Raw genomic sequence first — 13,679 nt, 5'->3', positions numbered from 1 at the left:
TTCACCCAATGGGCATGGCAGCACAGTCCAAGTACCAGGAGGACTGAAAGCAGCCCCTGCTGCCCTTCAGGCTACCAGCTTTTTCCAAAGCCCAACATCTTCCCCAAACCCACTGCCTCCAGCACAGCTCCCACTGGCCAGGGCCTGGTGCAAGTGCCCCTGCCGATCCCCAGACACTCCTTACTTCCCAGCACATAGATGGGAGTTTGCTGGGAGGGCAGCGTGATGCCAAACCACAGGGTGGGGTGAGGAGAGCATCTGCTCCACTGCTGCAGTGCTCAACAGCATCACTGAGTAATGGCTGTTGTTTCGTGCCTTTGGGTTATCTACACAGCAACCATTGGGAGAGCACAGATGCTGCACAGCACTGGGCTGGTGCTCAGTCTTTCTTGTGCCTTAAAGAAACTGAATCAAAATCCAAGAGTAAAAACACAGCTTCTGCTCTTATAAACTGCCAGCTTCTGAAATTACACAAGCAAACAGTATTAAAATAAATAAAACCGAAATTGTACGGTTTCTAAGAGCCCATACCATTGTTAATGTCAGTACCAGAGAGCGTTTGCCTTTTGCAGAGTTATAGGAAGGTTTGGTTTGGCTGAACTCTCATTGTCTGGTCAGTTCTCGCTTCCCTAGCAAGAATATGAATGGTTTCTATTTAGAGGAGATTACAGGTAGCCATAAATTATCACCTAGTGTGGGCTGCTCGCTGGCCCGAGCACCTTGCCAGCACCTCACATCACCAGGAGCCAATGCCTTGCTGGTACAACCTGCCAAGTCGTGGTCCACGTAAACTCAGTTTCTGACATGTGTTATGTTGATCACAGGGAAGTAATGGAGAGACCTAGTTAGGGAAGAATGAAGCATTTTTTCCCCATCTATCATAGGTACTTTTCAGATGACTGCATTCCTGCATGACCACATCATCTTTCTAAAAAATATCTTAGCTTCTTTACTGCCCGTCCCTAAAAATCAGCTATGACCAGGCAGCTCGGATTCTCTGTGTTATCAGCCTCCAGAACTCAGATATTTAATGCAAGCTTAATTATCACCTGCACATTATTGCTAACTGTGGGGCTTTGCCTTCCAGGCTCACAGAGATATTGATCACCACATTGGTAATTCTGACTCAAAGAAGTGAGTTGACGTAAAATACTGTCATGAGCAGAGATGCACACAAGGTTTTTCCAAAGCACACGCTCAACTAATGCTCTTGGTATAAACAGATTTAAATGCAGTGCATGTGGTATACATGAATACACCGATCTTCTGCAGTGAATTAAGGGAACTACTTTGAAGGAACAGCCTAATTAAGCTTCTTAAAACTCGTGAGTGAACATAAAATCATCCTTGTTTTGCTGTCAAGTGCTACAAAGTTAATTAAATGACAAAAGTCAGACAGTGACTTAAAACATGGCAAAGAAAAGAGGTCCAAAGACTGACTTCTAGTCCCAGTTGATAGGAAGTTCTCCCCTAAGTACAAATTTTGTTTTACTTCAGAGGATCCTGCAGACCTCGCTTTGTAACGGAGAGATGATTGGACTGCAAGATGTTGCTTTGCTATAGAAAGTATCAAATAGTTTGGGGATTAAAAAACAGTACCAAGAATCAAAGAATATTTTGTATTCCAGACCTCAATAACTCAGAAAAAAAAATTAAAACAAAAAACAGTGACCAAAGCTCCAAGAACCCAATTAGAATTAATGCAATAATGGATGTACTTGGATGTGCTTGCTGCTTCTGAAGGGTTCTGCCCTTCTGCTTCCTTTACCAAAACAATCAGGAAGATGCAAATGGTTATTACTAGACTGAAACTGATGTTTGAAATAAATACTGAGATGGAGGGCATCACTGAAATGATCCTGTCAGAAGACCCACTGATAAACACAGAAATGAGCCGGGGACAAGCACAGCATAGGGACAGGAGGAGCTCGCTGCAAAGAACATTTTCAAGCTACAATGACTCAAAAGCATTTTCAGGAACGTTAGGAACTGAAGAAAAATCCATATGCCCTATTTTTTCCAGGGCATGCACACGCTGGAGCAGAGCAGTGTATCTCAGCATAAAGCCCTGCACACAAAAAGGATACGGCAGCCAAATTCCGCCGTCTACCACAGTGTTAATAACAGTTATTATTACTGAGCTCCCTTTGCTATCCTGGGTGGTTCTCAGAACACAATGGCACAGTCTCTGCCTTGGAATGGTAATGTTCCACAGAGACATGATACAACAGGAGCGAAATGGAAGAGGTGGGTGGGGAGGGAGCAGGAGGACAACGGTGGCAGCAATGGGATCACTCGTTCCATCCCGTGACTATCTTGATGCTCCCTCTGAGTGATTTAATTAATGACTTAGATGAGGGCATAGAGCAGGAGGGCGCGGCAGAGTGCTTGGGAGCAATAACCAGGAAGGCAGACAGACAGGGTGACAGGAAAGCCAACAGTTCCCAAAGGCTGGAACTGAGGAAATGCGGGTGGATTTTGCTTTATGACACAGCCTGTGGTTGAGACACTACAGTGCCTCACTTGCACACGGGTTCTGGGTGTCTGGCAAAGTGAGAGCACGCAGGCATCATCGGTGCCTCTCGTTGGTGTGGCTCCTTTATATTGTGAAACCTGCAGTTAAAGACAGCAAGCCTTGAGCCTGACCTACCTCCCTGCTGCCTCCAGCGTCACTTAGCTCAAAACATCACGTAAGAATGGAGCGCACAAATGAAAACACAGCACTCCTTATTATAGACCATCTTTCTGTTCCACATACTGTGTGGTAACATCTATCTACAAGCTCATGTGACAGCTGAGGAAGACAGCAAGCTTTATGCAGAGGAAGGTAAATCAGGTCTTGCTTTCCTTGAAAAGATAATTTGATTTGAAAAGGAAAATCTATCAAGTTTTCATGGGCAAACACAAATTCTAAAACAAATAAAAACTCTCCATGAAACCTCTTGTTTGGGCTGAAAAGGCACTTCTTTATCTGAGGAGTTTTTCCTGCCTTGTCATTGCTCATGACCATCACCTGCTGCCCTCCAGTGAAGAAATGCTCACGTCTCACCCTCCTGAGCAGCATTCCCCATGTGGGCAGGGAACAGCTTGTGCTCCTCCAGAGTGACACTGCCCTCACTGCCCTCCTGCAACCACAGCCCACCTGGCTGAGCCCACCAGGGCCGGGTTGAGCCCAACAAACCAAGCACTGCACCCAGCAGCCCCGCGTGCCCCTGCCCCGACCTCACGCACCACGTTTCACTGAATAAGCAAAGTGATGTCAGGAACCAGGAAGCTTTTTTTCTGGCTCGGCTTGTTTGTTGGCCTTGTGTACTCCCCAGGTGCAGAGGTGAGCATGAGGTAATCATACCTAGTGAATGTGAGGCTTAGGCTATAGGAAACCAACAGAATTTATGTAATTTTGGCATGCAGCAGCTTTCTTCTCTTTAAATTCAGCAGTGAGCAGCAGGCTAGGCTGCAGAACAGAGCATGCTCTATGTTATACCCAGGTCTTCCTCACTGCACCAGAGCCTCAATCAGGGGAAGGGGCTCTGAGCCCCCACATCACTCAGGTAATCCCATCTCTCTGCAGATTCCTGGTCTACAGAGGAAAAAGGGAACTCGGTTTATTTGCTGCCAGATTCTCTGCTCTGTTTTAGGGGTACATTTCCCAAAGGATGCTTTGAAGAGAATCAAAAAAGGATGGTTAGAGATAAGAATTATTATGTAAGTGATTAGCACAGGCCCAAGGGAGAAGAGGAGAGAGGGAATGACCAATCTCTTCTTTATTATATGGCTTCTAATTTGCCTGAGTGATTGAAGGCTTCTGAGGCAGGAGCTGAATTAACAACAGATCCCTTAGCTAGGCACAGCTCATCTGCAAGTGACAACGTTCCTGAGACAGAAGACTCCCTTCTCCATAGCATTTGGTTTTGCAGACCCAAGCCGGTAATAATACCCTGCACATCTCCACCTAGCTAGGAAGTTAGCTCTGAGCAGATGGTTCAGCTGGATCCTTACAGAACTTTCCAAACCCATTTTTTTTCTGAGTCTGCAAGCACTAAGCCTTTCAGAAGCCACGGCTGCTCCTTGAAGCTGCTTTAATTTATGCTTTAATTTACTGCAGTGGAAGTGCTCCTGACTCCTGCTGAACCACTTCCCTTTTTGACTTATGCTCACGTGCAGAGGACAGAATCTCCTCAAGGCTGGCCCCAAATCACAGACCTGCCAGAGAAGAAGACGACCTTGGAACTGAGTTGTATGTGAAATTCATCACCCAGAAACACTTCCCCATGATCATTTCTTCACAGAGTCATGCAGACAGAAGCAGAAGAGCCAGTCTTTCAGAGGCTGAAAAAATAAGGGAGAAAAGCAGCATTATTTATGCTGGCACTTTACACACTGACAATGGAGGTACACTGGCACAGATTTTTTGTCCTGAATTTTATATTTTTCCTACAGAACTTATCCATATTATTGCTTCCCAACTAATAGTAACAGGGGTCCGCAGTCCCATCTGGAATTAAAATGCCATAATAACAACCACAGCAAAAGCTGGCATCTTTTCTGTGTACAGGGTTGCAGAACTGGAGGAGGGGCCTTGTGGGATTGCTTGGGGCTTTGATTGCAACAAGTTTTTGTAGATACAGGTCCTCTACCAAGGTCAAAGCTTTAATCCCAGCCTGACTCCTATCTCCCCTGCTTAGCACTCAGCAGAGCCCTTTCAGTGAATCAAAGGCCTCAACTTAAAGAAATAGAACACATTGTTCTCAAGGACATACATTTCAAAGCTTATTACAGTTATTCATCCTTGTACTCCCAGACAATGAGTCTTAAAAGTCTTTCTAAGTCTTCGAGCCACCAGTCCTGTGACTGGATTTCAGAAATTAGGCTCCTCATTCTGTGGGTGCTGTCCCTGTTCTATGGCACATGTGCCATGTAAGAAGCTGTGAGCTTCTGTATGTACATATTTGTTTGCAGATATTGTATCACTGAGGATTTGAAAGAGAAAAAAAAAACAACAGCAAATCCAAACACGAAACACCAAAAGAAACCTGCTTCCTTTAGAAAACCATAGCCATTTAGGAAACATTTGGCTACTTGCATTTCCAGGGGAATATTAACATCTATCCCAGATGAGATAGGTTTTTATGCAGTCATTTTGTACTCAGTCATGTGGCCTATCAAAAAGTGTGAAGGCTTAATGATTATGCATGATAATATTTAACATTAGTTTACCTTTTGCCTCTCTTAGCACCTTCTGAACTTCCCCCTAACCCATTCAGCCATGGTCTACATTTCTGAAATTCACTGTGGCAGTCCTAAGGACAGTTCACAAAGAATGACCAGAGCTGTGTCACAACCCTGGTCTCTCCCTAGCTGTATGTAGGATATCTGGCTTGCAGAGGAACGGTCTTGTGATAAATGAACCTTCTCAAGAATCACTGGAAAGCTTGGGGAAATGTGCATACAGACTTTAAATCAAGATACTGATTTGCTATATCCACAATTTGCTGTGGATACCTCTGAAAACCAAGAATGTAAGTATGATGCAAAAGCAAGAAGTCTGCAGGTGCCTTTAGTTCCTTTTGGACACATTCTGCAGGGCTGGGCAGACCTCAGCCTGCTCAGACCCAGGACAGCCATTCGCATTTGTTCTGCTCACTTGATCACGAATCATAGAATATCCAGAGTTGGAAGGGACCCATAAGCATCATTGAATAAAACTGTTCAAATACCATGGCATTAAGATTTCCCTGCAGTATCCTTCATTAGGTCACTGACAGTCATTTTGCCACACTCCCATTCAAAGCACGAGAAGAGCTGTAACAGCTATCCTGGTGTAGAGGCCTGCCAACAGCTCCACAGTATTGAAGGGCACGGTGCAGTCTGGAAGGCAAAGCTCCACATGCAACGACCACATGCAAGGTGCTGCGAGCAGGCTGACGTTACTCTGCAGGAAAGCAAGCTGCAGGCAGCCCAGGCATGGCGGGCCCCCCTACCAGGGAAACCATTCTGGTAAGCAACACCAGTCTGGGGAGCAGGTCTGGATCTGCTGCTGCTGAAGCCTGGGCTTCAGGTTCTTGTGGTACCAGAATCTGCAAAGCAGTTGAAAAGATTTAGGTGCATAAGTCCCACTAACTTCAATGGAGAGAAAGGGTTAAACTTCCCCAAGAGTTTAAAAATCTCAGCATAGATGTAGGACTGGCTTCACCACCACTGCGTGGAACTTGGCAACCGCACGAGAGGACACATCAACACTAAACAACGGTTTGGAACAGGAAGAGAAGATGAATATCTAATCCGACTGAAGCTCCAGAGGAAATATCACGCAGGCTGGCTGGAGCTGGCCCAGCAGCCTCGCACTGATGGCCGCAGCCTGACGGAAATTCTCTACGCAGGTCTCTCCCTGCCGCCTGTCAGTGCTGTGCATCAGTCGCTGGAAGCATCGCTGCACTTCGGGGAGCCAAGGCCTCGATCTCGCAACTAAAAAGATAGGTTGTGTATCTTTTAAAAGCAAAAATCACCCGTTAATAGGCCTGGTCGGGGTGTCTGGGAGGAGGCAGCAGCTCAGGCTAATTCTTTTTTTTCTCTTATTCAGTTTGTCAGAGATAAAAGTCTTCCATAACATAAACACTTCCTACTTTGAATACGAGGAGTGGGAGCACTGCGTTGTTTTTTCCAAAGAAAATAAAAGCTAAAGCCTTTCTACCCCAGAGTCCCAAAAGACTCCAGATTTCCCACTTATCTAAGAAAAACGATTTGCACGGATGCTGTTTCCCAACGCACGAGCTATAAATCGCCTCCAACTCCTGTGCAAGGACATCCCGAGAACCTCAACACCCGCGAGCTGGGAAGGCAGCCAAAGCCTTACGGAGCTGTGATCGCAGTTCCCACACCAAAGCTGTTACATGTGAAGTCTGTGGTGTCTCAGCGTTCCTCCTGAAGGCTGTTCTCATGCAGATACAGTAGAAAGTGAAGAAACCTGTCTCTCCCAGCCTCTGCCCATGGAAAATAATGCTAATGCACTGAAGCAGGGAAGCTCCCACAAAGTCACTGGTGCAGGGAGTTGATTCCTTTGGGGAGAGAAGTTGGCTTTTGAAGTTCCCATGATCTATTTGTTTGCCTGATTCTCTCCTAGGTCTTCATGGGCAAATTGTGACTGCCCTATGCTGCCTTTTACTTCTATAAGCTTTGAGCTGCATAACACCTTCAGCCTGGCCTTGCTCCAAGTTTGTGATTTTTTCTCTTTCTTTTTCTTTCATTTTAGCCTGGCCAGTTCTTAGCTGAATGTGTTTTCTGATCCAGGTCATTGCCATGAAGAAGAATAACACTGGAGCAAGAAGCATGCAGAATTGGATTTCCCCTTTGCTGAGGGCAGACACGAACTCCAGGATGAAGAGCCTGTATCACAACTTCGTCACGTGCTTTTGCAAATTCCTTGTCGACACACCACCACTATCTGCATCTACTCCACTGCTAGTGAAGCTCTCCTAGTAGCACTGTACCTGAGAAACATATCCTGGAGTTGCAGGAGGAAATTCTTCGCTCAGAGGTGAAGTTGCTGGCACTGCTGCCCAGAGCTGTGGGTGCCCCTTCCCCGCAGTGCCCGAGGCCATGGATGGGCTCTGGGCAGCCTGAGCTAGGGGGCAGCCGCCTTTGTCAGGGGTAGGGCTGGATGAAGTGGCCTGTTTCAAACCAGGGTCCTGCCTGTACAGCGTTCCAAACAGAATAAGCTGACTCACATCGTGTTTGATTTAGTCCCAAAATGACCTATCCCAGCAGGGCTTCATAAAGCTTAGGGGGGCACATCCTGTTCTGATCCTGTTGTCAAGGTCCATAAAAAGATCTGCACTTAATAAACCTTTCTTTCACCAAGGACTCAAACCCTGGGACTTCCCTTAGCTTCTCTAAGTGCATATATCATTTTGACCCGAAGGACATTTGTTACACAGCTTGAATGTCTTCAGCTGCAATGGAGCACACGCTTTTCACTACCCTGACAAAGCCAAAGCCATTTTTTGCATAACCCACTTTCTTTTCAAGTGACAAATCCCACTTGGAAGCACTGTGAGTTGCACACTAATTAACAGCCAGACAAGGATTTCAATAAAAAACACACCTGAAGTTCTGCAAATCTGACGCATCTGAGATGAAATGCAAGAAGTCCAGTCTTGGAAGGACCCTTAATCCTCAGATCCAGTTTATTTCCAAGATCTGCCACAGGCTTTGGAAATCATTTGTCACAACTGAAGAATTGAGGATATTGCAGTCTAATTCACTTTTAAAGCATTTTCATTGCTATTATTTCATGAAGTTATGCGTAGGATTTACCTTCTTCCCAGGACTTTATCAGCACTTATTCAAGTAATGACAAATCTGATTTGTTACAGGAAAACCCTGTGTGTATCTTAACCTCAAAATATGCCTTAGGATTGAAGAACACCCACTACCAAGCTTCCAGATCCCTTTATAAAAATGGAGTACATTGCATGACTTATTCAATCCTGCTGGATACAGCTTATCCAGCCTGAAATGGGCTCAGCAGGATTTGCAATGAAGTCCTGACTGCTCTGAAGTGAGAGAGACTTCTGTCAGGGACTTCAGGGGAGATGGATTTCATGTCTGGAATTTACCTTTTCTTTAATACACATGCACAGCACCTACAATATGCTCACACACGTACTACCAACCGAGCTGGCAGTAGCAATGTTTGTAAAGGTTTTGTTGTCTTTAATTGGTATTTGATTATACATTTTCCACCACTTACCCAGTGGTTTTTATGTTTTTTCCTCAACTCCAGTAGATTCAGCAGAATCAAATCACTGCAACTGCTTGGAATACATGTTACTGCTGCCCTTACTCTGAATGATCTGGGAGTTCACTCATCACAGAGGACAAGCAGAGGCTCACCGGGGGCCCCAGAGGATGGCACAACCATCAGAAACTCTTCAGCACAAAATCTGAATCTCACCACATAGGACAGCCCTGAACCTCAGCAGGGATTTCAGGCGTTAACCCAGTATAAGTGAAAACATGTGGCAATGTACAGCACATAGCTCTTCCTTGAACTAGAGGATGTTTGACGGACGTAACTTTCGCCATAGCTATTCAATGTTTCTTCACTCTCGGTCAGAAGGTGGGAGAATTGTTTTGCTGGGTGCCCCTCGTGTCGGATTGCCAAGAATAACGGCGGCCTCTCCTCCAAAAATGGCAGCTGGAGCCCTGTGCAAACAGCACGGCGGGCTCCCCTTGAAGTGACAGCAGGTCCCACCGACATCAAAGGCGACGCGAGGTTTTTAGTGAGGGCTGTTTGTTGATTTTTTCTCCAGTGAAGTGATATTACATGGCATTTCCAACCCTCAATCCTATTAAGTGACAGAACTACCTAATAGCACTCATTAAATAACATAACTTGGTGTCAGAATTTCACTGACAGGCTCATGCAATTGAAGTGGTAGATTTATGCCCTAAAACAATGTGGTTTTGGTGTTATTGTTTTTTTTTTTTTTTTTTAAATAAATGTAATATATTTTAACAGGTGAAAGCATAGGGCCCCAGACAGTTCAGAGAAAGGTTATTACCAATGAGTAGAAAAGTAGGTGCCCAAATTTACATTTAGAGAAGACAGAGCACTGAAAGCAAGTTCATCACCATGCTTCTGGCCCCTGCACTCAGAGGAGCTCAGTGCTTTGGTGACACCAGCCCACACTACAGCCTGTGCAATATGTTTAAGTTATCCATTGCTTTGGGATACACAGGAAGCAGATAATAATAATGCTAAGGTCTCAGATACCACCATCTTCCACTGCTCTCAGTCAGCTATTAACTGCACATCTGAAACCTTTAACCCAGTGTATTTATCTTGTGAACTGAATGACAAAGTTTATTAGTGTTCACAGAAATAAGTTTATTAATGATTTCTTGCTAGAATTATTGACAGTATTCCTGAACAACTGCTCTACAAAAGGAAAAGTAATTCACAACATGGGCTAAAGGTCTATAGCCTGTATGCAGAAGTCCTCTCAGGGTCCACATTTCTCATTATTTCTCTGCGTGTTCTTTCTCATCACCCATGCATCTCGCCAGGTTAATGCCCCACCATCTCTGGAAGGACTGACCAAATTCCCATCCTGTTGACGCCATGTGAGATTTTTCATTTTTACCCTCAGGAGGATGGCCAAACAGGCAGACAATTCTTTAGAAAAGTCCTATCTTGTACTCTTGAAGTCTGAAAAGAAGCAGGATTGTCTCCAGCAAATGCAGAGGCAGCACAGCTCATGCAGTCCTAAACCATACTGCTTTCAGAACTTCCCAGCCCTCTGCTGGGAATCGCTGTGATTTATCATCCACACCGTAAGAACAAGATCTATGAGACAACCCCACTTTAAAACCACTAACCCAAGGAGATGGGGTAACTTTCAGCAGAGATAGCAGTGATGTATCCCATAGTCTCACGAGTGATGGCAGCAGAAGCTGAACTGCAGCCGGGTGTGCCCCAGCCATGGTCCCATCCTTCACTCCAGCACTGAGGGCCCCAGCAGCTTGTCTGACCCTGCAGTGAACTGATTCAGCTCACTAAATTGGTTGAACACTAACAAGGGAGAAGGAGCTAATCAGCTCCCAGGGTAATATGAGCACCAGTGGTGAAGAGAGGGAGGGGAGAAGCTGCAGACTGAGGGAGCAGCAAATTGCGGCGTTCCTCTGGATGGAAACGAACGGTCACTGAACTCTTAATCCATCTTCACCTCTGAGACTGCAGAACTCACCCTGCACAGCTGCCTGCCTCCTTGTGCCAGGTGAAGCCACGCATTCTGTTGTCACGATAGCGAGATCGCATATGGGTACATTCACATCAGGATAAAATCATAAATGAAATCAAGATGGAGAACACAACCTGCAAGAAGACTGTCCACATATATCCTTGCACTGGAACACCAGGAGTTGTGAACTGTCCCAGCTATAACCCATTTGGAGGTATGGTGCTTAGCAGCCCAAAGCTCTGCCCCGCAGCCCTCTCCACCACCACTCCCCATCGCACAGCCTGCCCCCTCTGTTCTGCTGGTTCCAGCACCCACCAGCCCGTTGCTCAGCACACTCCAGCTCCTCACTGCAAGGAAACCCACTCTCCATTTCCCCCTCCCACCTTGGCTTTGTGCAGGCTCAGTGCCTTGGACCTGCTCACCAGAACAGCACAAGGGAAGTGGAGGGCTGTGCAACCAGAGGCAGGCAGGAAAGGGAACCCTCCAGTTTCATGGTGGGTGCCACAGAATAACTGAGGTGTAAAGGGACCTCTGGAGGTCACCCAGTCCAGTGAGAGTGAATCACTGCCTTGGCTCAGCCATAGCATTGAGGCAAGCAGGGAAAGCAGCCAGCAGCCTTCTGGCTCTGTCATCAGAAACTCAATTCTCACAGTTTTCCAATGACAGTTTTAATTTTTTTTAATGGAATACGAATGTTGTTGCAAAAATTATTCCTTTTTGTACCCTTAAGGAATAAAATGAAACGCTCTTCCTGGAAAATACAATTAGCAGCTAAATCCCTGACTATAACACTCTAAGTAAAGGCAGAATACTCCAAGGAACAGCAAAACAATGCAGCGAATATTTTTGCAGCAGGAAGAGTTCGGAGATGTTTGTTTACCATACAGTTTGTTCCTACTTCACAGATCCTAAAGAACCCACATAAAGAACTCTGATTATTAATAGAGTCAGACAACTCGAAATGGTATTTCTAACCTGTTTATAAGTGGTCAAAAGGAAATTACAAATACATAAAAAACAAAACCAAGTTTACAGTAAAAGGGCAGGGAGCTAAATTTGTTCTTCCAGTAAGCAATATGTTATATGAAACTGAGCTGAGTACATCTGCCATCATTTTACCTGGAAAAAATCAAAGTGGGGAGAGGAGGAAAGATTTGTAGTTTGCCAATGTTCTGGAAGAGCAAAACAAAAACGAAAAGCTCCTATAGTGTACAAACCTACATATGGATAAGTAGTTTAAGCAACACATGCAATGATTTTCACAGCATGCCTTGAAAAGATTCGTTAATGTCTTTGGAAATGTGGGAAAGTAATTTATAACACCAAATAAAAAAGTAACAGAGGGCCCAATCCTGTCACCACTGACTCAATCTGGGCAGAGCTGTGCTTTCGGGACCTTCCGGCAGACTTAAAACATTTTTCAACAGCCCAGTTCAGATATTAGCAAGCCCCAGCCTGGCTGGCTCCCACCACATCCCTACTTGCTATTTTATTTCCCTTTCCTCTCCCTCCCTCTGCTTTATTAAAATTTAAAACAAAAATATTTTTTATGTTCTGAGCATTTGTATATTTGGAAACAGTGCCTGCCTTTTCTCCATCTGACAGCTCTGAGCACTGCTAGCCCTTAGCAGCCTGCAAATCAAGAGAGGCACAGCAGCCCACCTTGGCGGCATCGCCCATGCCACCACAGCCCTGGGAACTTCTGGTTTTCTGTATAACACTGCCATGAAATCCCCCATCTCCCACAGAATCGGGGGAATTCTCAGAGAGCAAAAGGAATTCATTTTTCAGAGCCCTTTGTGATTGGAAAGAAATATTTTCCCCATGCCACAGTAAGAGAAATGACGAAGATGGGCAATGGATTGAGGCTGTGGTAGGGGACCAACAGCATGCTCAGAACATGGCACATTTTACAATGTGATCCCACACTAAGGAAAGCCATCTTCCTTCTCATTCCTACCAGCAGTGCAGGCCAGAGTGGCTCCTGGAAATACCAAGTCTCTGCACGTGGCACATAAGTTTCCATTATTACCCTGCAGAGCTGTTGCACTTTCACAACACGCTGCTGATTGGACTGAAGTTCTAATGCATGTCATTTAAAAAGAAAGACAAAAAAAAAGAAAAAAAAACAAGCAAACAAAGCATTCAATAATAAATGATTCTATATCATGTGCTCTCACACAAAGTCAGCATTACAGGGCATGTCTGTTGATATCCTCTCTGGATTCCATGTGGAAGGACAGAGCCAGTGATCACAGTGTCTGCCCTAGCCCTGACTTCCAGTCCTCTCTCCAGATACAGGAGATACAGGACCTGAAGTCCTCAGTGAAGAAATCCAGGACCTCTCCTGAAGCTTCCAAGAGACAACCAGGCAGCACACACCACCCAGTTGCAGAATATCAGTCAGAGCATCTCCCAGCCTTTGAAACTATACGGCCAGCAAGCACACAGCCTCCATAGCAGACCTACATGGGCAACAAGTTTCTAGCTATCATATGAGACCTCTAGCTTCTAAAAGAAAGCTTTCAGCTTTCTTCATCCACGGTGTGGTTTGGTTCTGATCTAAACACAGCGTTGACTTCCAAGTTCACCTCTATTGCATGTGCTTCTATCAGAGCCTGGGAGTTCTTCTCCACATTTTTGGACAGTTCATCAAAGCAGTGCAGCCAGCTACATCTGCACATATTACCCACAAAAAGTAAAACTTTCTCTGTTCAGTTGCTGAAACAATATAGTACAAAAGCTCCACCAGGACTTCAGTAGGAAAGTTTATTTCTTGTGCTTTTTATTACCTTGCTGCTATTTCCTAGCCATAAGTTGGAAATGTTAAATTATAAAAAACCCAATATTAACCAACCAGTTGAGTTGCCAGTTCTAATTTCGGACAGAAATATAGACAAAGAAATAATCAAAGACTTACCAAAAAAGCAGATGGCT

The 13,679-nt window shown here is 45.1% G+C and overlaps 1 protein-coding gene across 1 annotated transcript in view; it reads right to left on the bottom strand.

Moving 5' to 3' along the window:
- The window catches only part of ZWILCH (zwilch kinetochore protein), a 115,209-nt gene that overhangs the window by 39,732 nt on the left and 61,798 nt on the right, over positions 1-13,679 (bottom strand). The gene's annotated exons all lie outside the window — the stretch shown is intronic.

This window comes from Meleagris gallopavo, chromosome 12, assembly GCF_905368555.1.
Source record: "Meleagris gallopavo chromosome 12, MGAL_WU_HG_1.1, whole genome shotgun sequence".
Lineage (NCBI taxonomy): Eukaryota > Metazoa > Chordata > Aves > Galliformes > Phasianidae > Meleagris > Meleagris gallopavo.
This window is presented reverse-complemented; position numbering and strand designations above follow the sequence as displayed.